Consider the following 24,821-nt stretch of genomic DNA (forward strand, 5'->3'; position numbering starts at 1 on the left):
CAAATAAAACATGAAAATTTAAAACACATATGCAAATTAAAAATAGCGAAAATGCAAATTTTAAAACAGCAAATGGGAAATATGCAAATTAAAAGTAGCAAATTGCAATTATGCAAACTGCAAACATGCACCTGAAAAAGGGCCACTTCACCTGCCTCAGCGCCTGTCCCTCCCACCCTTTAGGGTAGTGCTGGGGGCTCCCAGTGGCAGCAGCATCCTAGGTTGGGGTCCCTGCATTCTAGCTAATCGCATCTGAGCCAGCAAAGGGATCCGCTAAGGTGACTCCCGGGGTCTGTAAGGGGAGACGCTCTCAGGCAACCAGCCAATGAGCAAGGTGTTCTTAGAAGTGGGGTGATGCCGCCCAACTGGAGAATCTGGAGGCGGAGACTGGAATGGCGGTTAGCCAATGACAACTGGAGGTGGCCGCTGTGCTGAGATTGGCATCGCGGAAAGCCAATGAGAGAATAGAGGCCGGGTCCGCTGCACGAATGGGAGAGGAGCTGTCAGAGGAGGCTGGGTGTCGCCCGATGGGCGATCACCGCGACATCTCCGGCAGCCAATGAGCATCGCGGTCCCCTCGGGCGCGGCCCAATGGGGGCGTCGGTGGGCGGGGCGGCGGCGGAGCCGTCTCGGAGCCTGAGGAGAGTTGTGCGGGGCTGTTGTCGGGAGTGATGGAGCCTTGGCGGTGGCTGAGCGTTGGGGTTCTCTTGCTGCTCGCGGCTCCGCTGCAGGGCGGCGGCGGGTGGCCGCGGTCGCGAGGGGGGCCGCTGCGGGTCCGGCGCGGGGCGGGCAAGGCAGAGCCGGAGGCGGGATGCGGCCCGCGGGACTTCGGGCTGAAGCTGCTGGCCAACAACACCCACAAGGTGAGCGAGGGGCCGCCTGAGGCGCCGGCGGGCGAGGCTCTGCGCGCTCTGCGTTGCCCTGGCTCTGGAGGGGCAGGACGCGCTTGACGCAGGGGCGCAGTCAGGCGGCACCTGGCTGCGCTCGCGGCACCGAACACAGTGTCTCTGAACATGTGCAGAGTGCATTTTGCTTACACCGAGCAGCGTCCACCAGTACTCCCTGGGGTTGGCAGCTGGACTCCAAAGACCCGGTGGCTCTTCTCTCAAGCGGGAGTCACCCCTGCATTTTTCTCTGGACAGTGTAGTGTTGGTGAGCGCTGTGTTCGTTGGGGGTGCAGACGGTGACATGTCCACAGGTGAGAAAGGATGGAGAAGCATCTGGGTCTGTGAGAGAACAGACCGGTCAGGGAGCTCAGCAGTCTCTGAACATGTGCAGAGTGCATTTCACTTGCCACCTAGTAGCGTCTATCAGTACACTCTGGGGTGGTCCTTCTAGACCCGATGGCACTTCTCTCAAGCAAGTATCATCCCTACCTGGCATCTTTCTTTGGACAGTGTAGCGCTAGTAAATTTATGTGTGCTGTTGTGTTCATTGGGGCTGCAGACTGTCAGCCCAATCCTGTCTACACTTTCCTGGAAGTAAGCCCTATTGACTTTACTGGGACTTACTTTTGAGTAGGCATGCATAGGATTGGGCTGTGTGACATGTCCATAGGTGAGAAAGGACAGAGAAGCATCTGGATATGTGAGATAACAGACCGATCAGGGAGCTCAGCACTGAATACATTGTCTCTGAACATGTGCAGAGTGCATATCACTTACCACCGAGTAACGTCCTTCAGTACTCTGTGGTTAGTGGGTGGACCTTCTACACCCAATGACACTTCTCTCAAGCGAGTTTTATCCCTGGCATCTTTCTTTGGACAGTGTTCCTTTGTGTTTGTTGGGGGTGCAGACTTTGGCACATCCATAGGTGAGAAAGGACAGAGAAGCATCTGGATATGTGAGTTAACAGACCAATCAGGTAGCATAGCACTGAATACATTGTCTCTGAACATGTGCAGAGTGCATTTCACTTACCATCAAGTAACATCAGTTGGTGTTATTAACCACTCTGGGATTAGTGAGCAGACCTTCTAGATCTGCTGACACTTCTTTCAAGTGAGTTTCATCCCTGGCATCTTTCTTTGGACAGTATAGCACTGGTAAATTTGTGTGTGTCTTTGTGTTTTTTGGGGGTGCAAACTGAAACATGTTCATAGGTGAAAAAGAATGGAGAAGCATCTGTGAGATATGTGAGAGAACAGACAGATCAGGCAGCTCAGTAGAGGGAACAGGAACTAACATATAGGTACTGTACAACTGTGTGGGTTCTTCCACAGGGGTCTGGGAGGATATTTAAGTCAGGGAAATAGTGCTGCAGGAAAGCTTTTAACCTTCTTCTCACCCTGGTTGCTTTTTCAAAACTCTGAACTTCTTTAGCAATTTTGGGGAATTGCTCTGAAGTTTAAAAAAAAAATCCCAACCTGTGAGATATTCTGATTATAGAGATCCTTCTGTATCATGACTTGTTTTGCATAAGAACACATTACCTTTATCTATCTTATGGTATTTATATATCTGAGGAACATTGATGTATCAGTGATGTTCACAAGACTAATGGGTGGTTTACATCCCCTTTTGAACATGCTCAGTTCATGATCAGTCTGTTATTTGTGTTGAAAGCTAATGCTGTGATCTATAGATGGGATTGGCAGTCACGTGACCAGCTCATTCTACAATAGCATGGCAGTCAGCTGCCATTCGGCAAAAGTCTTAAGTTGGTGTATTTAAATTGTAAGTTGAGTTGATCTATGTAGAGTTTGTTTGGTAGAATGGTTGTGTGATCTGCCAAATGTATTCAAGTGAACAATGTTTCTCCTCAACAAGTGTTGACTTGTACAATAAACAATGGGCTATCTAGTTTTGTTTTGGGGGGGTTCAAAATCTACATTGAACGCTACATACAGTGCTCATTGAATGTGCTGCAAAGTCGTCCTTGCTCAATGTTGGCTGTGGGGTTTTTATATGGAATTCTTTTAAAAAATCTAATTCCACTTGATATTTAGTGTTATGTTACTGTAGAAGTTGCTGCAGACTGAGACAAAACAGTTCACCTGAATCTACCCACAATGCACTTGGTGAACAGTTTTACATACATGTCCTGTGCTTTTGCAGAACTGCTGCAAGAGAGTTGAATGTTGATGTTGTAACTATACTCGGAGTTACGTTTTGGGAGTTTACACTGCTACTTCACCAAGTAATAAATAGTGCATGAATCAACTCATTCTGTGCTTTCAGTGTGACTTTTGGTCATACGAATTGCACCTGATTAAAAAAAAAAGTAAGGTGAAATATGGATGTTAGTTGAGAAAAGGACCATTGCTTCATAAGTATGAGGAGTTGGAAGGGGCTATTTTCTTTTTATAATACAGTATATCAACCTGACCTGAATGGCATCTGTCATGTCTGGAATAGTAAGGTGTGTCCTGAACTGAGAGTGTTGCTCTGTTAGCACTAACCTCTGTCAGGCAGTTGCTCTCAGAGAGAGTTTAATGGGAGGCTTTGGTAATTATTGACTCAAACCTACTTCCTCATTCTTGTAGCCCATCATTTCTTACTGCAAGAATTCATGGACTCTTCAAGTGAACTTTACAGCTGCTTAAAAATGACTTGATCTTCCTTCCCCCCCCCTTTAACTGTGTTTTCTGTTTTTCCCTGGATGAGTCTCATTTTCTTAAAACTAAATTCCCTTAAGCTGAGCTATTGCTCCCCCCCCATATTTTTCTCCATCTTCTCTCCTGCTAGGTAGTTCTACTGTATCCTCCACTCATCAGGCCTTAATGTTCTTTTTGAGTCTTTCTTCCCAAATATCTACTCAATTATTTAAATCTTGTGGCATTTTTCTTTATCTTATTTATAAAATTTCTCTCTTGTTAGTACCGACATTGTCATCTCTCATAGCACTTATTTTAATACTTTTTTTGGCTATTCTGTCTTTTTCCTTAAACTCCTTTTCTGTCTTTAATTTTTCAGGCTTGCCTAATCCATTCTGCTCATTGCTATGTCTTTTCATTGGCTCCCTCCTTTCTTCTCATTCTATTTATGTTCCCCCTTTATGTACTGTAAATTTTAAATGTCTTCCATCTTCACTCTACTGGTACTCATGTCCTCAGTTAACGCACTATTAGTATTAGTATTAGTATTTATATACCGCTTTTCAACTAAAAGTTCACAAAGCGGTTTACAGAGAAAAATCAACTAATGGCTCAATTATGTTCTCCATTCCTTGATTTCACCCTTTCTCCTGCCTACCAGTGAAACTCATTCTATATTCTGACACCTGTTTGGTTTCTTCTGTTGTATTTTTAAGTGACTGATAACTTGCTGTTCTTGCACATCTATCTTTTATGTTCATTCTTGTCCCTTTTGTGCTTAGTTGAATTGTAAACCTGAGGATCTATGTCTGTCTCCTATTGTACTCTTTTTTTTATTTTAAACTCTGTACCAGACCATGACAAATGCAGTCAGTGGTGAATTGTAATTTCTTGGAGACTTTTACCTGTGTGTTTCAGGCTGTTCCATTTCCAGAAAGTAGGTAGAGTTGTATAATCGCATCAAGCAAGTGGAATTGTTGTACAGTAGTAATCTGTTGTGGAAAAGAAAGTTCTGCCTCCCCTTCATGTCACATTCTGTTCCTTTGGTAAACTTTGGATGCATATATCTTGTTCTGTGGCTTTTTCATGGTTTAGTTCTTCTACTGAAGTTATTGCTCCTAAGGAAAAGCTGTGGTTCTAAGGACAAAGTTCCTTTTTGGGGAAAAAGTATCTCTTTGGGTAACATATACAGTTTTATATAGTATCCCAATTCTGAATAATAGATGAATGAGCTGTAGGAGAAGTAATACACAACTATATGGAATGGGACGTGTTTGTTATAATTTATATAGAGAAATAAAAGATTAAGAAAATGCTGCAAGACATCTGATAATTCTGTCTATGAAATGTAGAAAAAAAGAGTTACAGTGCTTTGAGATCTTGGTAGCGGCATGAACAACCCTGACTTCTGTTTTTTGTAGTATGCAATTTGTCTTGTTATCTTGTCATCTCTTACATTAGTTTATGCACCTGCTGCCTCTGTCATAGAGTTCTACTGTTTATCTTTGATATACATTTGTGCAGGTCCAAGTACAATTCTTAGTATTTTAACTATTTAGAGTTCTCTGTAGTATTAATATTACCAACCATTAGAAATCACAAACACTTTTCAGTGCGACATTGTGGGTATTCATTAAATGCAAACACAGTTTCTTAGCTAATCTAAAGCAGGAAGGTTTCAACTCAAGTGCAACTTTCATTTCATGCTGCTGGCTGATGTGTTGCCACAACATTTGAACTTGCTTGGAAGAGTGAGCCCCGCACCTGTAAGACAACTGGTTTGTGTTTAAAATGTTTTCTTTACAGTGAGCAAGCTATCTGTTGCTTGGGCTCACCTATGGTATATCTTGGAATTCACTTGCTGAATTATTTTAAATGCATCTCTTGCCTTCTTTCCATTCCAAGTTTTAGGATAGCTTACACTTAAGTCTCTATATGAATCCTCCTTGATAATGAGGATAAAGGAATCCTCCTTGATATGAATCCTCCTAAAATGTTAGGATACATTTTAAACCCAATTTAAAAAAAAAAATATGAAAACCAGTGATACTTGCGTAACCCTATTCTTTTTGCTCCATTTGCAAGGGAGGGGGCTTGTCCTCCCAATATGAAACTCCTTTTCTCTTGTCCTCCCAATGTAGCTGAAGTGCTCCATTCCAATTTAATGTGCCTCCAATATAAGACCTTTGAAGATAGAAATAATAATTTGTTACCTAATGGGCCTAAAGTGTTTGAGGAAGTTATTATAAACTTTAATTAAAGCCACCTTTTTGAGAATCGTTGCTGAGGCTCAGAGAAAATAAATTACTTGATCAAATTCTTCGGACTTTGAGCTGAAAAATGCCTGAATATTTTGCTTCCCAGTTGTTTCCCTTCAGCCCACAAGGCTATTTTTCTTCTCTTTAGTGCAAGCCTTCTGTGAAGCTCAGTTTTGAAATAAACAAATCCCATAAGAACTTGGTGTCTTGGCACAAGGAAGAATGTGTAATTGTTTGCTTGTTGTGTCTGTTTTTGTCCCCACTATCTGCGATAGTATAGATGGTGCCTGTTGGCGACTAGAGAGCCAGCATTGGCTCTGATACTGTTCTCATAGGCTACTGCATACTTAAAAGGCAATTAGATTCAGAAACGGATTTTGTGGAATCTTCTGGCTCTGGTTTTGGATCAAATACATAGTGTACTCTCCAGATCTCTGAAAACTTATTCTCCTAGCAAATATGTTGACGTGATAGGTGCAACTTCTGCATCTGTGAGAGATTTAAGTCCATTTCCCTTGCTTTGGATTTGGAGAATACAATTTCTTACTGCCTAATCCTAAGCATTCTGTCCAGAAGTGGTCCCATTAAGTTCAATGGAACATACTCCTAGGTAGCCATGTATAGGATTGCAGCCTTAGTGTATTTTTTGGTCAAGAAGAGCATAATGGTGCTACATGAAGAGCTACATGATGGTGATGCTTCCATACAATGCTCTCACAGATTGCTCTTAGGGTTACTTCCTAAATTCTGTATTGGGTCCCTCTTTCTCTGGAAATCCTATGTAACTTTTGTCCCCTTCTGCAGCAGTGCACATGCATATCCATACATTCATGATATAACTTCTAAATTAGTTTTTTGGTGGGAGGCACCTCCTAAAGATGCTTACTTAGATGCTTACTTTTACTTTGCCCCTTAGATGCTTACTTTTGTCAGCCTTCAATGCAGGGTTTTGCTTTACATCTATTATTCTTCTAATAATTTTCAAAAGCATTTACAGCATAACTGGAGAAAAGTAGCTAGCATATTTTTAGAATATGCTATGATAGTGTACAATATGTTTGCCACAGTAACTTCAATAGATCTTGATGGTATCATTCACAATGATCCTTCTGCTGTGTTTTAATTACGAAGCACATTCCCACCACCTTCCTATTTTCAAGCAGCTAATTTAATTTTGCAGTGCGGCATGGTCCTCAAAATATAACCATGAGCCCTGTTCTTTATAATGTGTTTCTATTGTGAGAGTTATATTTGAAGATCCTTAGAAACCAAGATTCTGATGCCAAAAAGTGAGTACTGTGTGGGAACATGCAAAATAGTCAACATAGCCAGTGAAAAACTGAGATCTTGGCAAAGGTCTGTATAGGGAAACTAATTCCTTCTTCTGGAAATCATTTCATTGCCTTTTCTACTGTGTGTTGGCAAAACCAACCATGGTATTCCATCTCAGATAAGTGCATGTTAATCTGAAAGCTAATTTTTTTCTGTTCTGTGAAGTAGACAAATAAAAGAGGCTCTCAGGAAATACAACATTTTGTGGTACTATGAATTTGATGTTGATTGACAATACTAACCAACAATATCTAGAGAAAACAAATCTGGGGATCAGTATAGGTTTTGTGTGTTCTTGTGTCAAATCGCAATACTTTGAAGATGGGCAAATGTTAAGGAAAATGAATATTTGTGATATCTTGAATTACTCCCAAATCAACCAGTTCATTTATCATTTACTGCTATCCTAGTTTGTCACTCTGCCCTCTTTTGGCTTTCTACTTGCTTTCTTTGTTTTTCATGGCATGAACAGCAATAAAAGGTATTGGGTCAGTCTGTTCTCCACAAGAGTTCTTTTCCATATGTGTGTCTGTCTTTGGCAAATCTTGTTGTAAACTTTGCAAGATCAAAAAACGTAGGGGTGGTAATGTGCAATCAGTGCCTATGCCCATAAAAACATTGGCAAAGAGTTAGGACAGCTTTGATTGCCCATAACTGAACAGGTTTGGAGTTTACTTGTTTTGCAGAAGCAGTAGGTGCAAGTGATTGTTACAAAGGTGGGGCTATCTCTATTTTAAACTTGGGCTGTGACAAATTACCCAGGCATTTTGTCTATACTTGTAACACCCTCAGCATCCACGTGTAAACAGATAAAGAAGTTGTTCAGGGAGTTGGATGTGGCAGCTTAGCATAATTGCAGTTGATGGGTACCATGTTGGCATGTGCAAAAAAAGCGCACATTCGCTTCAGCTTGGTTGCTTGCTATTTGCATGGCACTTCTGTGCTCTTTTCCACTAAGAACATAAGAACAGCCCCACTGGATCAGGCCATAGGCCCATCTAGTCCAGCTTCCTGTATCTCACAGCGGCCCACCAAATGCCCCAGGGAGCACACCAGATAACAAGAGACCTCATCCTGGTGCCCTCCTTTGCATCTGGCATTCTGACATAGCCCATTTCTAAAATCAGGAGGTTGCGCATACACATCATGGCTTGTACCCCATAATGGATTTTTCCTCCAGAAACTTGTCCAATCCCCTTTTAAAGGCTATGGTTCACTGTGGTTCAGCAGAGAGAGGCAGTGTTTGCCATAACATTTTACAGGTCGTCATGTTAGAGCAGGATGCAAAATTATTTTGAAGTGTCCTGGTATACTCCTGACTCATCGGTGGCAGATGTCATTCCATAGGCATAGCTGCCCACTTGCTGTGTAATTAAACTAGGACACTTTGAGCCTGGCAATAGCATGATTGTCTGGCCCAGAGGCCCAGATAAGGATGAGTACACTGATTAAAGAATTAAAATAATTGCCTGTGTTTAGCCTTCCATTTGGGGAATGTATCTTTTCCAATACTAGAGATTCAGTCTGTTATAAAGAATCATCTCATTTATGGAAGCTGCTTTAGGCTCTGCTACTTGTTAGCAGTTGCTGGGAAAACACCAGTGTTACACCAGTATTTCCTTTAGCTCATGTATCTAGTGTGGAAGCTATTATGTTCTTAAATACTGGTGTATATGGTGCAAATAATGCTATGGAAGTGTGACTGGGCCAGATTTTCCAGGTTCCAGTATTGTGGGAAGAGCTGATCTCCGTGTTGTGGTTTGAGATCACTAATATTCAACCTTAATAATGTGGCATTTTTTTTACTGTTTTAAGGAAACACTTGTGTTAATGACAGAAGCATCTTTTTAAGGGTGGTTCACCTATATTTAGCAGGAGGAGAGCATCTGTCCCTAGTGATTCCTGCATAGTGTCTCTCCCAGTGTCTGTTTGCTAGTGACTCCCTGGGGTCTTTTTTTAGATTGTGAGTTCTTTGGGGAGACATTTTTTTCATTTCTTTTGCTATGCAAACTGCTTTGTTAATTTGCTGGTGAAAAGCAGTGTATAAATATTCTAAAAAGCTAATAATGCTCCTGAAGAAATGCACTTGAGTTTGTAACTGCAATATATGAGTAGCTAGGGCCAAACTAGATATAATGTTAAATCACTAAGGACCCAATCCTATACAATTTTCTAATGCTAATGCAGCCACAATGCAGTCCTGAAATAAGGGAACAAATATTCCCTTAATTTGCAGAAGTGTCTGTGACTGCCCCCCCCCCCCACTGCAGGATCCAGCATATGCCCCATTGGCACGGCTGCATCAGTGATGGAAAATTGGATAGGATTGGGACCTAAGTAAATAAAATGCAGTGGACAAAGAGTTCAAGTCTCCTCCTCCATACTGCAATCTCCATCCAGATAGGGTGGGTGCGGGGCAGGCTATAGCTGCTCTTTAAACAAACGCATGCTCAGAGTTAGGTGACATTGTTAATGACCTATTTAGTTTGACCCTAAAAGAAACACATGTATTGCCATCCAAAGCACCATTTATATAGGGGTTTCAATTCTCTTCTAAAAAAGAGGACATGCACTCAAGATTACTAACGACATGAACGGACATAAAATAATAATAAGAAAGTCACGGAATGCACGTGTGTATTAGCACTATCATCTAGTCCCATACTTGTAATTTCCATATTGAATTTTTAAATAACTGACCAGTAACCCATATTGGATAATGTAAAACAGTTGTATGCACAGGTTGGTGTCCCTGTAAAGCTGTTTGTTGGATGAATCAAGCTATGCAGTGGGATAACCCTTATGTATGCCATCCTGAGGTCCTTGGAGGAGAATGTGATGTAAATGCCGCAGATTTAAAATGTGAAGTATTTCATGTGGGAAGCAACCTTGAATTCTTCTGAAAACAATTCATAGCCATTTTGTATCTAGCCTGGCCTTCATGCTATCAGAAGCCAGGATGGTTTCACCTTTCATAAACTGGGCAGTGTCTGTGGATTCTGACTCAGTCAGACTGGTTTTTCTGGATTAGGCAAGTTTCTGGGAGTAATAGAACTTCCTTGTCTTGAAGTCCGTTTTTGAATAACTAGTTACCTTATCCACCTTGCTGTGGAAGAAACAGGGTGGAACTGGATGTTACCTGGCAAGCAGGTGTTTAGCAAATGTGTTTGCTGGTTAACAATGTGGGAAGGGATTTGTAGGAGAGAAATGATGGGCGGAAGAGGGAGTGCTTAACCCTTACCCTGTCTACTATTTCTTCCTATAACCCCTCCCCTCTAATTGGGCTTCTTTCTTACTGAGGAGGTAGAAGCTGTGGGAGAGTATCTATTAGTGGAAGGATCAAGCACTGCCTGACTTCACATCATTATAAGGCAAACTCAGGATGGGGACCCCAAGTAACAACAACTGACACACTAGATTGGGTGGGAAGCTACACTTGTTTTCCCCATATCAGTGTTTCTCAAACTGTGGATCAGGACCCACTAGGTGGGTCCCCATTCATTTCAGTATTTTATTTTTAATATATTAGACTTGATGCTATCGTGGTATGTGACTGCATTTGGGGAAATGTTACAGACCTGTACTTTCAACAAGCTATTATGTATAATCTTTTAACAATGATAGTAAATGAGACTTTCTCCTGGGTAAGTGTGGGTAGGATTGCAGCCTAGGATAGTTAAAAAATTTTGTGCTTGATGATGTCATCTGGTTTAGAGAAAAGACAGGCCTATTTTGCTGCTTTTACAGAAATATTCTATGTAAGGCACTTAGGGCGCAGTCCTAACCAACTTTCCAGCACTGGCATAACTGTGCCAGTGGGGCATGTGCTGCATCCTGCAGTTGGGGGGCAGTCATGGAGGCCTCCTCAAGGTAGGACAATGTTTATTCCCTTACCTCGGAGTTGCATTGCCCTTATGTCAGTGCTGGAAAATTGGTTAGGATTGCGGCCTTTACGTTGCACCTGAAAGCATTGTTTGTGCTTAAGGCATGTCTGGTGAGTGACATGACTGCTGCCAAAAGAAATTTGAACATGCCATAAAGCAGGGTTTGAAAAGCTTCAGGCTTTTAGCATCTTCTTTTGTTTTGTTTTATTAGAACTTTGATCTAGGTGGAGCCTGTAGTCAGGTGCAAAATAATGATGTGGAAATGAGCATCAGGCAGAACCAGATATAAAATGGTGACTTAGGGCAAAGTCATCGACTGTTCCTACTGTACCTCCTGAATTGTATTGTTTTTTTTAATTGTTTTTTGTATTGTATTGAATTGTATAGATCAAAATAGTGCACAGTTACAGATCTACATAGAGTTACTAAGGATGAGGAATTTGCCCAGAAAGTAGGAATTTCTTACCTGAGAATTCCAGTTCTGGGAAAGGAAGGGTAGCATTCCTACTGCTGGGATGCTCCCTCCTCCTGGGAGGTAGGATTGGAACCTCGACTGAATGGATACTGCTCCCACGTTGGGGGGGCCTTCCCTTCCGGTCCCAGTTCGGACTTGACAAGCAGGAAAAACTGAGTGCTCCCCTGGTCCTCGGCTGTGGTCTGTCCCTTGCGGTGTAGCATGCCTACTGTGAGGACTGGCTTGGAAGAATCTTAATCAACTGTGTGAATAACACAGGTAACCACCAAACCACAGTGAAGAAAAACATAACAGATAAGCCGTCCCGCCGCAGGAGGGTAAGGGAGAAGAATTGTTCCCCGTGGGGGAGCCTAGTCTAGCAGTGTACCCCCCTGAGCTGGAGAAGAGGTGGATGGAATGCCACCCTTCCTTTCCCAGAACTGGAATTCTCAGGTAAGAAATTCCTACTTTCTCTGGGAAGGAAGGGCTGGCATTCCTACTGCTGGGATATACCAGAGCCAACCAGAAGGGTGGGCCAGCAAGGGAGTTTGCTCACTGCCTCACCACCGCTGTAGGGGGGGAGAGCGGTGAAGGCTGAGGCGCTCCGCTAGTCCAAGAGGCCGGTGGGGCGCGGTAATTTTGGGGCCCTGTGACTCTCCCTGCTGCTTGCCTGCAGCAAGTCATTCCTTGACGGGGAGGGTCTGAGATGGCTCCCTCCACGTGGTTGGAGCTTTGCCTGCCAGCTGCCCAGCTCCTACGGAAGTGGCGCTGCTGATGCTTCCTCTCTGTGGTGGGGGGGAGCCTGAAGCCGCCCACACTGCTCGTCCCCACCGCTCTCCCTTGCGTTGAGGGTGTGGGGTGCAGCGCTATGCCCTGCCACACACAGGTGAGGCTCTGGCTGCCACTTAGAGCCCGGGCAAAGGTAAGTTCCCCCTGTTCTTCAGAGCAAAAGGAAAAAAACAAAAAAGAAGGAGGTCGTGCAGGAGCACAACTGAGATCTGTCCTTACTCCTGGAAGGCAGGATCAGAACTGGGACCGGAAGGGAAGCCCCCCCAATGTGGGAGGAGTATCCATTCAGTCGAGGTTCCGATCCTACCTCCCAGGAGGAGGGGGCATCCCAGCAGTAGGAATGCCAGCCCTTCATTCCCAGAGAACTGCACAAACTCCTGGTCAAAAGCAACCAGTTAATTCTCATATCTTATGAGGAATGCTAAAGCTAAGAGATGAACGATTACCACAAGGACAGCCATGTCAAATAATCATTTTTAGTTTAGTTCCCCAGCGTCCAGGAAGACAGCAACACCGAAATGGCCACTGCTGTATCCTGTGGGGCCAGGGAAGCTGCCAGAGGTCTCCTTGGGGTAAGGGAGCAGCGGTTCTCTTGCCCCATGTTGAACTCTGATGACCCAGATGGGTCTGCTTGGATCTGTGCCCACTATTTAGCAGGCACAGAACCAAGGAGACCCATGTCAGTCTCCGTGTCTCAGGACAGGTATAGAATGCAGCGGCAGCTTCTGCCACTGTCTCATCCTACTCCCAGGCCCAATTCTCCCCTTGTTCTGCCCTCCTTCCGCCCTGTTCTGCCCCCCTCTCATCCTGAAAAGCCTCCCTGCTGCTTGGTGAGGAAACTCTACCATTCCATGCTCTTCCTGTGCATCTGGGCGGTGCAGAGGCCCAGTGTCCTCTGGCGCTGCTCTTCACCTGCATTATAATCTCACACCGGCGGTGAAGTGCCTTATGGCACTTTTGCAACGACTGTTTCCCAGGGAGCGCAGGACCGAGCAGTGCTGACTGGGCTCTGGATCGGGCTGCCCAAGGCCTAACAGATTCCTGTTCTGCTTCCTGCTCAACCTTTGTCAGAAAGCATAACTGTTCATCAGGTCTACAGCAAAGGGTTGACAGGTTGCAAGGGGAGCCAAATCCCAGTAGACCTGCATCTCTTTATGCAGAGAAATTTCTTTGTTATAAAAATTCTTGCAGGTGGCTCATTTAGGTGACCATTTAGATATTTTCTAATACTGGGAGCCTTTGAAGGCTTGCTCCCATAAGGGGAATTTACTTTTTATTAAGGTAATTTTTATCCTCCCCTTTTACCTCAATGTGAAACATTTGGGGTGACTCACAACAAAGTCACATTAACAGATCATTAATAAAGTGAACAAACTAACAAAATTAAACAAACACAGCAGATTAGAAACTACAACAGAGCAAGATAGAAATAATGAAATACTGTATCTGGCAGGTCAGAGTCGGACTCAACTGACTCTCCCAGGGCAAGACATCCACAGCTTGGGCTCCGCAACATGGAAAGCCGTCTTCTGTTTTGCATCTCTGTGCAGCTGATAGACGAGTTTTCCTTAAGGACAGTAAGTGGCAACCAGTGACCTCACATGTTGAGGCTGTATAGTGTACCACAATTCAGTTCACTATCACTCTAATGAGTGATCATTAGAGACGATACATTAACCTTGCTAACATCTCTGGGTTCTTTGGTGGTAGTAGTAGGATGTGTCTGTTCAGTAACCATTTTTTCAAAATGGATCACCTTCCCCCTTGGAATGATGTTTCAACAAAAGGGGGAATACAGTAGTGTGAAAAATTCTCAACTGGTGATGATTTGTCTGTGTGGAATACTGTTGAGCCTTCTTTCATATCCCCACTACCCTTAGTAGTTGACGTTTCCATAGCTTCTTGTTGTCTATTACTAGAGGTGGGTGGAAATGGTTTTGTTGTGGTTTTATTTTTTTTACTGTGTTTTCCCAGTTAGAAGTGCAGAAAACGGTGTTATGTGGTTTTATTCCAAGGGTACATTTTAATAAATGATTATAATTTATAATTATCATTTTAAAAGTGTACTAGGTAGGTGGTATAGTGTCAGCAGTTGCAGCCACATGCATGTAGAGGTGTTAGAAAATGATTTTATTTTTTTGCAGATTTTGGGCCCAATCCTGTGCTCGGTGGTACGGCTCCGTGCTGCTGAGCACTGTCACAAATGTGCCATAAGGCACGTTTGCCAGCCTCACTGCTGGGCTCCTGCCAGTGCTAGCCCAATGCCAGCCGGTGCTGGGCTAGCGCAGAGCAGTCGCCCAGCTTCCGCAGCTCAGCAGTCTCCCAGACCGCCAAGCTGCGGAACAGTAGGCGGGGATGGGAGCAGGGGTGGGGAGGAGGCGTTCCGGGGAGGGGGAGGCTGGCGGGGTGCAGAGAGAGGACAGGGAGGAGGTGTGACAGGGAGGTGTGATGTGGGGAGGGGGCGGGCTGGGGGAGGGATGGGATGCGGGTCCGCGGAACTCTGCTCTGCAGGATTCAGGGCGCTCGTGTAGGGCTGCACGCCCTACACAAGTGCCTTTACCTTAACACCAACTTTGTGGTTGGCAGTAAAGTGAGTAGCCCCATTGCAGGGTGCTTACCTTACCTGGGAGAAGGGGACTTTTGTCCCCTTCTCCTGAGGCACCTCCTGAGGTAGCTTGGGAGGCGCAGGATCCAGCGGCAGCCCTTCTCAGTTCTGCTGAACCTGGGTGCCCCAGGCAGCTCAAGATTGGGCTGCCTGTTGTTGTTTTAAAAAATGAGAAGTGCAGCAATTAGTGTTATATGTTTTTATTTCATTATCACTGTAAAAGTTCACCTCTATCTATTACCTTTTTTCTCCATTGGAAAGCTGATACTTATTGGCACTTGTGACTGCTTATCCTTGAGTAGAGTCCTTTGTCAGCACATTGGGAGTTAAATATGCTAGACTGGACAAAATATTGAAAATGATAGGTTCTGCCATGAGCCACCACTGAACGAGAGAAAATCCAGGTTTACGTGGAATGTTTCAATGAGTGATCCAGACAGTAATGCAATTTGTATCCTGCATGTTAACAAGAACCTATTTTCATGAGCCTTGGTAGCATCCATCCTGTGAGGTAGGATTGTAATTAATGAAATGTGCTTGCTGCGCCCTCAATATTGCTTTCAGCGTAACTTGTTGGCTTTCAAAAAGACATGGTCAGAAGTGTGTTTGCTGTCATGGTCAAAGACACTCATGAGTCATTTAAATATCTTGACTTGCCAGTGCAGCTTGCTTGAAAACTATTTGGAATTGAATTTGTGAAGTTTTTCTGGCGCTATTCATCTCATCTGACAACTGTCTTCTATCATCAGGGTAGGGAAATTACAGACTAGTCAAACTTTGTAAACAGCATTGGGGAAGACCTTTTCACACACTTGAAATTCTATATACCCAGCTGAATTCTTGCCTGTTAAACTTAGAGCAGAAGCTTTCTCCAATTTTCTTGGACTTTTACCATAGGAATTGATGTAATCTGCTTTTTTGCTGTTAGAGTTGCACATAGGATTAAAACTTACCTGGTAGCACTACCATAAGGCTATGATAATATCTGTTTTGAAATGTTGTGGCAGCTGCTTCAAGATATGCTTGATCTGCTGTTGACCCTCTGTTATCAGGTCTGCAAGGAACACATTTTCTTCTAAGTTTTTGCTAGAATTCTTTTTGTTGTGATGCATGGATTGCACTTCGTGAAACCAGCAGGAATGATATATCTATGAAGCTTCTGAAGTGGTTACTTTGAGTGGTGGACTTGAGAAACAGTGTTACTCCAGACCAGCCTGTTAGTTCCACTGCCCCCTCCCCACTTGCCTAGTTGCTCTACCTTGCTGCTGGAGAAAGGAAAGCTGGAGAAAGGAAAGCGGATCAGCAGTGGCTTCCAATTTCTCCACAGTCTCTACATGAGCGACTGCAGCACTGGAGAAGCTGGCACTGGAGGCCCTATGGTCTTATGAGTATAGAATAGGTATGGATTTACCCTCAAAATCTTAGAACACATACCCAGAAAACACCTTGTTAAAAGAAATTCTCACTTGCTCATTCTGGGGCAAGACGGGCCAAGGGAAGGGGTTGTGCAACCCGGAAGTGGCTTTTTAGAGTGCAGAGGGCAACCCTGCAAACAGCTTGATTTTTGCAGCATAAAGGTAAGGAAGGCTATTTTCTTATGGATTTTTCCTGTTTTACAATATTCAATGTAAAAAATATGATCAAGGTTAGAAGCTCCTGCCCGAAAACCAATCTGTTCCTTTCCGGGGAGATTTTTAGAAATTGCCCAGGAAGAGAGTTTACAATATTTTTAAAATGGCCCCCAGTATCCGTGGCATCTGTGGATAATGAAATCTGTGGATGCTGAACCTACCAATAAGTTGGGTCCACTGTAGTTGCAGAAATTAAGTTCTTGTGCACTGGACAAGAAACTTCCATTGCTACCTCATACAAACCAGTTAGAGGTCAAATGAAGAAAGATGCTAAATGTGCTGCCTTCTCCTACCTCTTTCAGCATATGTGATGTTGCATATCTACAGGATGTTGTTCCATTCCCAGCTGGATTTGACCCCCATTGTGTATAATCCTGCAAGGCCATTTCCCTTGAAGAAACTGAACTGCATTCATCACTGGGGAATTAGGTTGTGCATTGGGGCATAGTGTGCCTCTACTGTGTTTAGCATCTAAACAGAAACATTTGAGTCATAACCAAATGTGTCATTGACCACTGTTTCTGTAGTACACAACTAAAGTGCAATTCCTTACCTGACCACTCCAGGATAGCAAATCCAGGATAGCCAAATGCCTTGGCTGCTCAGACTTCTTTTGTTTCTAACCACTTCCTTCTGTTCCTGTTGTTGAAAGAGGGATTTAATTCTACTACTTAATAACATTGCTTCCGTAATAACACTTCCCCTATAATGGACTAAGAAATTTCTTAGAACTTTCCTTGCCCAGCTTTTATGGGCTAGGTCACCTCTTGAACAATGCCAGCAATTGCATTGTGAACATCATTTCTTCCACAACAATTATGTTCCAATTGTACTTAAGTCCCAAGAACATGTAAGTGCAGCATTCATCCATAGGCCCCAAACTGTGCCAAGAAAACTCTCAACAGAATCATCTGTGTCTACTGCAGAACTTTTTGAAATCTCACTGGCCTTGATATACATTAAATTCTTGGCTTCAGAAAAGTCTCTTGAATATGCTGATACCTCCAATGCATCACTAATCTTAAATTTGTTTAATTTTAGCTTGTAGATACTGCTTTCATTTATGTTTCCCCAATTGAAGTGCTTTAGTCTCTAGATCAGAGGTTCTCAAACTGTGGGTCACGACCCACTTGGTGGGTCACGATTGAATTTCTGGTGGGGCACAATAAGATGGCAGCCACCATCTTGAAAAAGGGCAAAATGAAGTTGGCGGCGCTATTTTGAAAAAGGACAGATCTGGGCAGCGCCATTTTGAAAAAGGGCAAAGGGACCCCAGTGGCGCCATTTTGAGAAAGGGCAAAGAGACCCAGGCAGCACCATTTTGAGACAGGGCAAGTAGACCCAGGTAGCGCCATTTAAAAAAAAGGCAAATAGACCCAGGTGGCGTCATTTTGAAAAAGCACAAACAGACCCTTGGGAAGCCATTTTAGGCTTCTAGGTACAGAGTAAACGAACAGAAAGAGCAACTTGCATATGCGCAAGGCAGGCAGTGTGCCACTTTTCCTCTGTAAGTGTGCTGCTGCCCAGCCCCATTCAAAGGAAGGGAGAGAGGAGTGTGTTTGGAGATTTTTCAGGTGCATGCTCCCTCATTCTTGGGGGCATGCAGGACCCCTAAGTTTGGCTCCCTTTAACCTTAGGCAGGTGAGAGGGGGAGTGGAAAAGCGCACTGGAGTGGGGACCGTGGGTGGTGGCTTCAGTGCCCACACTGCTGCCAGGACAAGCGAGCGCCCCTTCCAATATAGCTACCCCACTGTTTGGCTCCTTTTAGCAGCTGGGAGGAGAACGGTAGGGCATCCCTATCTTCCCAGCTGTGAGGGGGATGCTCCATGGCCCTCCCCCACACTTTTCTGATGCACACCATTAAAAGTAGTCAGATAATGATACATCTCTCCAAGTATCTTGGTCATCTCTTCTTCACTGAACATATTTCTGAGAAGCTAGAAACGGGGTTGGACTAGATGACCTTTTAGGTCATTCCATGGTTTTGGTGATCTTCAGGGTTGTATGTCAAATGGACTGAAAGTAAGCACTGTGCATATGTCTGAGAAGCTACAGGCGGGGGTGGACTAGATTACTTCTTATGTCCCTTCCAGTTCCATGATTTTGGTTACCTTTAGGTTTGTATGTGAACTTAACTGAAAGTAAAGTCAGTGTATGTGGCAGAGAAGCATTTGGAATGTTCAGGGCAATTTGTGAAATGGGGTGCATTACTGATGATGGGAATGGTGGTGGCTGTCCTGGCAACTGAGTGATTTCAAAGCCCACAAGGCTCACTCCTTGCTTGTATCGCTGGTTCAACCTTCAGAGAATTACAGCTCTGCCATGGTCTTTCACCAATTTTGCTTTATTGTTGCCAGCTGACAGTTCTGACATAAGTTTAAAACTTCCTACTTCTTGGTGGTGGTTTTACAGAATTGGAAGAAGCTTCTGAGCTGGAATATTTTCTCTTGTCATTTACAGTTTGAGTTCCTAGGTAAGAACAGTGATGTCACTTCCTGCCTGATGAAATCACTTCTGGCTCTGATATCACAGGGATGTCACTTCCTGCTTGATGATGTCACTTTCTGCCATGACATCACTTCCAGGTTGATGACATCACTTCTGGTGGGTCACAGACAGATTGTCATTCTCAGAAGTGGGTCCCGGGCTGGAAAGGGTAAGAACCACTGCTCTAGATCACAGGTCTCCAAACCCGGGCCCGGGGGCCAGATGCGGCAAGCAGCAAGCCTCTTTCCAGCTGGCAGCCAACCTCTTGTCCCCAGAAAGCCTCTGGCTCATTCAACTGAATATGACCGGAACTGTGCTTTGATTGTGTCTGGAGAGTGTTCTGAGGCCCAGAGAGGTTAAATGAACGAGCCCATTCATTCATTCATTTACTTATCTAAGTTCCATCTCTTGTTTATTTAAATATTATATTTAAATTTTTTTGCCGGCCTTCCACACCACACCAGATATTTGATGCGGCCCTCTGGCCAAAAAGTTTGGAGACTCCTGCTCTAGATTAGAAGATGATCATGTTGTTTTTGTTGGGTTCCTGGACATATTGGAATTAAAGGCAATGAACCAGCTGGCCAGGCTGCCAGAATGACAACATGGTTTGCTGTTAAGTACATGGAAGTTCCATTTTGTGATTTTTTTTTTGTTAAACCCTCAGCTGTACTGCAACCAGAACAATAATAGAAGCTTTAAGCTAAAACCAATACTCCAGTCATAGTCCATAGTCCCTCAATAACCTTAGATGCAGAATTGTCCTGGATGACCTAAAACCTAGTCATGGTCCCATATTCAGCAATAGCTTTTAAAGGGGGGCAACAGTGTGTCTTGTATTGTTTCTGTCATTGATGTGGTGTTCAAGTCACCACAGTGGGTAGGATACACACTGTCCAGTGGCAGATTTAGTAGGCTTCTTGTCCCTCTGGCAAACCCCCCCCCCCAATGGTGTGGGCTGTGCCTACTGATGGCCCTTCAGTGGAACCAGGACCAACCCAAAGAGACTTCTTTCACCCAGGAGGACCCAGGTGCTATCCCCTCACTCATCTATCTCTGAGGCACTCCTCTGCCCAGGTGAGACCTTTACAGGGAGGTCTCTGAGATCTTACCAGGCATTTGCCACATGGTTTTGCATATATTGTACAGTATCCTTACAGCCATAGGGATTATAAACTTCTTTTTTCTACAAACTTGTTCCAATAATTAGTGCTTATCTGTCTCATCCACTTTATTCTTCTTGCCCTAGGTCAAGGGTCTCCAAACCCTGACCCAGGGCACAGATGTGGCCTGTAGTGAGCCTCTATCTGGCCTGCAGTCAACCTCTGATCTCCTGAGAGCCTCTGGCCCAGTTGACCAAACACAAGCAGAGTTGTGCTTGTGGGGTGGGGGAATGGGGATCCATTTAAGTGTGTGCTTTGTTTCTTGGGCTGTGTTGGTGCTTGGAGAAATCCTGGACATCTGAGCCCATTTATTTATTTCTTTATTTAAGTTACATCTCTAATGTATTTATTTAAATTTTATATTAAATATTTTTTTCCCGGCCCTTGACATTGTGCCAGTTATTTGATGTGGCCCTTCAGCTGGAAAGTTTAGAGACCCCTGCTCTAGGTCCTCTTAAAAAAAAGTTTTCGCTTGGTTTGTGTCTGCTTCTGACCCTTAATTTTAGCTCTGTCTGTAGTTTGCATTTCTCAGTAATGCTAAACATATCTCACACCAGAGTTTCGAATATTTCTGTAAGAGGACTGGCATTGCCCCTTCCATGCCTATTGAAGGCGCAATCTATGTAAACAAAGAGTTGTTAGCAACCTTGCTGTTCTTTGGTCTAGTTCAGGGGTGTTCAAAGTTTTTGGCAGGAGAGCCACATTGTCTCTCTGATACTGTGTCGGGGGCTGGGGAAGAAAAAGAATTAATTTACATTTAAAATTTCAACAAATTTACATATGTTTACATAAATGAATATATTAAAGATGAACCTATATGAATGAATGAAAGTCTTGCAATAGCTCAAGGCCTATAAAAGGCCTTGCACAAAGCAAGGCTAGCCTTTCCTTTGCTGCTGCTACTGCATCACAGACGTGAAACAACAAGCAGTGGAGGGAGTCCTCATCCCAGAGCTCACGCGAGTGGTCAGTCGCCCTCACGCTGAGAGCAGTTGCGTTGGGCCAGTGTGGACTCTAACAAATCTCTGGAGGGCCGAGGCTCATTGGAGACTGGGGGCTCCCAGAGGGCAGCATTGAGAGACCTTGAGGGCCACAAGTGGCCCCAGGGCTGGGGTTTGGGCACCCCTGGTCTAGTTGCTAATTACAGCCATGTCTCCATAGCCAAGAAGGGTAATTTAACCCCTTTAGCATCTAATGATCAGTTTCTCACCAAGTCCTATTTTCCAAACAGATATGGCTTCTATTGCTTACCTCTTCCTTCCAAAAAAATTTATTTTGGCATGTGCAGGCATTGTGTTCTAGAAAATCTCTCAACCTCGTATGAGTGCATTTGCCCCTCATACTCACCATGGGAAGAAAGCAGCAAATAAATTGGGTTGTAGTGCCTAGCGATGTAATGTCTGTTGGAGATGTACCCCAGAAAAATGAGAGAAGACATGTATATTTTTCTTCCAAAAGGCCTGCAGTGGAAAAATTTGAAGTTTGTTTTCATTTTCCCACCAATCTTGTATTAAATAGATTCTTCTTTCAGAATAGTGAGTGAAATACTGTACTTCTTAAATCAGTGTGCAAGGCAATATTGTAACACGGTCACAGCCCAATCCTATCCAACTTTCCAGCCCCGGTGCAACTGCAATGCAGCCCCGGGGTAAGGGAACAAATGTTCCCAGACCTTAAGGAGGCCTCTGTGACTGCATTCCCAACACAGGAAGCAGTGCATACCCTTTAGGCACAGCAGCACCGGCACTGGAATATTGGATAGGATTGGGCACACTACTGCCAACCTCTTTGATCCAAGAGTCAAAGATAGTAATCTTAGTTCTGTTTGCGTTGCTTCTGTGTGTGACTGGATTACGAGACAGCAATCTTAGGTCTCGATATTGGAAATGTGCTTGCAAATGTTGCAGAAAAACGCTGAGGTCTACATACAGTTTTAAGCCCAGATATTAAACCCGACTTTTACTGTCAAATTGATAGTTTTTATTTTAAGGTTTTTCTTCCAGTTTCGCAGTGGAAAAAATTAATGCATGCTCAGGTGCCCTGGGGTGCAGCAGCTTGCAGCTCCATGTCTTACCAGGGTATGCTTGCAGTTATCTTAATAAAACATATATATACTTCAGTTTTTCAGAAATACATTAAATTGTGGGATTCTTTGCGAACTTATACTTCAACATTTCGTAACCCTACAATAATAAAATAAGTTTACATTTGATATGAAATTAAGCATTGTGTTTATTTCCACTCTTCTCAAAATGTCTCCCTTGGAGAAATGTTTGTGTAATCCCCTCTTCCCATCACATCAGTATGTGTAAAAAAAAAAAAAAGTACATGTCTGATACTGTCTTTATGTGAATGCAATACCTCCCCAGTCTCCCAACTTGGAACTGAAAAGATTGAAATTTACATTGTGTGGCCAGGGAGAATTCAGGTGCATTCTGCTTGTGCTAATGGGCATGTACATGTGAAGACTCATATCAGTTTGAGTGGTGTCCATGAAACATTGCTTCTCAAGAGTCCTCGGAGATGCGTTGCTTCATATTGTACTTCTCTGGCATGGATATTATTGCTTGTATAACATTTGAAGCGACTATGATTGTGGCAAAGGATCAGCTATGACCTGGAGCTGTGGCTGTTACCATCTGGGGGGTAAAATATGCATGGCCCAAGGGAAAACATGTTTTAAAACAAGGTAGGATCTATGTTGTAGTTGTCACCCTATCTCTTAGCAGCTGGCAATTGCAGCTGGGTTCTTGAGGTTGAAACACTGTTGTCTTGTTTTGCTTTCTGGGTAATAAATAAATGTCCTGCTAACTGAACAGTTTCACCACTCTTTTCAGGGTGGTAGCATGCTTGGCTGCTTTCCTAGTTCTGCATGGGTTTATTGGGAGACTTTCAAGCAGAGGGCTAATATAGCTGCTCATAGCAATACATACACCTGGTGTGTTGGCATATCTGAGTCTTTCTGGGAGAGTGGAACGTTGTATTGGACTTGTCTCTTAGTTCATCCCTCTCTTCTCTAATTTGCAACAGTGCTTGAACCATGATATTTCAAGGCCCAGGTGCTTGCTGCACTGTATACAGATCCCTGCTATCTTAGCAGTAGTGTAAGCAGGTTGAAATTTAATGTGAGGTGACCTTTAAAAGTCTAAGGTTAACCATCTGTGAATGTCTTTCTTTTGCACTGCACTTATGATTTCCCCCTTTTTCTGTGCGAACATCCATGCACAGTGAACATTTCCAAGAAAGCAGTGGTGCTGTTTGTACATGGCTTTGAAATTGTAAGCAACTACCATAATCAATTTGGTACAGACTGTAAGGGAACTCAGACTCAAGGTACATGTTATCCATAGTTCTGTGATTCTTTCCTTTACATTTTTTGCTTTTAAATCCAAGCATTCTGTGGCGGCTGCAAACCTGAACAGAAGAAGACTGAACTGCTTAACATAACCCAACCATTTTCAACCACTGTGCCGTGGCACACTTTATTTTTTTTTTATTTATTCACATTTTTATACCGCCCTTCCTCCAAAGAGCTCAGAGCGGTTTACACAGCTGCTCCTCCCCTCCTTCTTGTCCTCACAACAACCCTGTGAGGTAGGTGAGGCTGAGAGAAAGTGACTGGCCCAAGGTCACCCAGGAAGCTTTGTGGCTGAGGGGAGATTTGAACCTGGATCATCCAGGTCTAAGTCCACCTCCCAAACCACTACACCATCCTGGCTCTCACTGGTGTGCCGTGAATGGTATGCAGGTGTGCCATGGGAATTTGAGGGAGGGTCATTTATTAGTAGGGCCACTAGTGGATGTGAGCCTCCACCAACAGCATGGTATGCCTTGTCAATTGTCAAAAAACTGATGGTGTGCTTTGACAATTTTAGTACCTTGTGCCGTGAGATGAAAAAAAGGTTGAAAATCACTGGCTTAACCTGTTCCTCTTTGGTCATTTTTCTCTCTAAATCACTCAAGCTGTTGTTGTTTTTTTCATGATGGGGGAGATGGAAAATGACTGGAACCCCCATATGTTTCTTCCCAGAGCTGAAAGGAACTTTGGAAAGGTGATTTTGAACTGAAAGGGTAAGAGTGAAACAGGTTATCAGCCTTTCAGCACACTTTTTATCTGTTTAACTCTCAGCCTATCTACACATGTTGTTTTGGCTTTGAAACAACCCTGGAGGAAAGGATCTCAGAACTCAGAATCGCACATACGTAGTTAGAGCCTCAGGACCAAATAGCACATTTTGTTAAATGCATTGCTTTTTAAATAGTGGAAGGGAGTCTATAGGAAGCAGGCAGTGGAAGGAATAGTGGAATAGCAGGAATAGTGGAAGGGAGTCTATAGGAAGCAGGCAGTCTATAGCACATACAGCACATAGGGGGATGTATTTAACCCTTTTACGCTGCTCTGCAGTCCTAAAAAATTGTACCTTGAAGCTGCTGTTGAAGCCCAAAAGGAAAGCTTTCATTAGTAACGCTGGACAATTTTTTTTAGATCAGTCGATTTTTCAGTTGCTGTAAACAATAACTCATTGATAGTGGATAATAGATTATCGTACTAGGAGAGTCAGCTATACTGAAAAAAAGCTTTTGATAGCAGCTGTATGGAACAAGTTTGCAGTTCATTTTGTCTCTAGGAAAATGAACCAATTCATATTATGGTAAAAAATTAAAGATCTTTGCAAAGCT

General features: G+C 43.6%; 1 protein-coding gene across 2 annotated transcripts in view; it reads left to right on the forward strand.

Annotated features, from left to right (window-relative positions):
• Nucleotides 1-714: 714 nt before the first annotated feature.
• SORT1 (sortilin 1) overlaps nucleotides 715-24,821 on the forward strand; it is a 57,428-nt gene continuing 33,321 nt past the window's right edge. For both annotated transcript variants that reach the window (XM_066625427.1, XM_066625426.1), the window contains exon 1: nucleotides 715-863. The gene's annotated coding sequence lies outside the window, so the exon portion shown is untranslated. The remainder of the gene's footprint in view (nucleotides 864-24,821) is intronic.

Source organism: Tiliqua scincoides, chromosome 4, assembly GCF_035046505.1.
Source record: "Tiliqua scincoides isolate rTilSci1 chromosome 4, rTilSci1.hap2, whole genome shotgun sequence".
Taxonomy (NCBI): Eukaryota; Metazoa; Chordata; class Lepidosauria; order Squamata; family Scincidae; genus Tiliqua; species Tiliqua scincoides.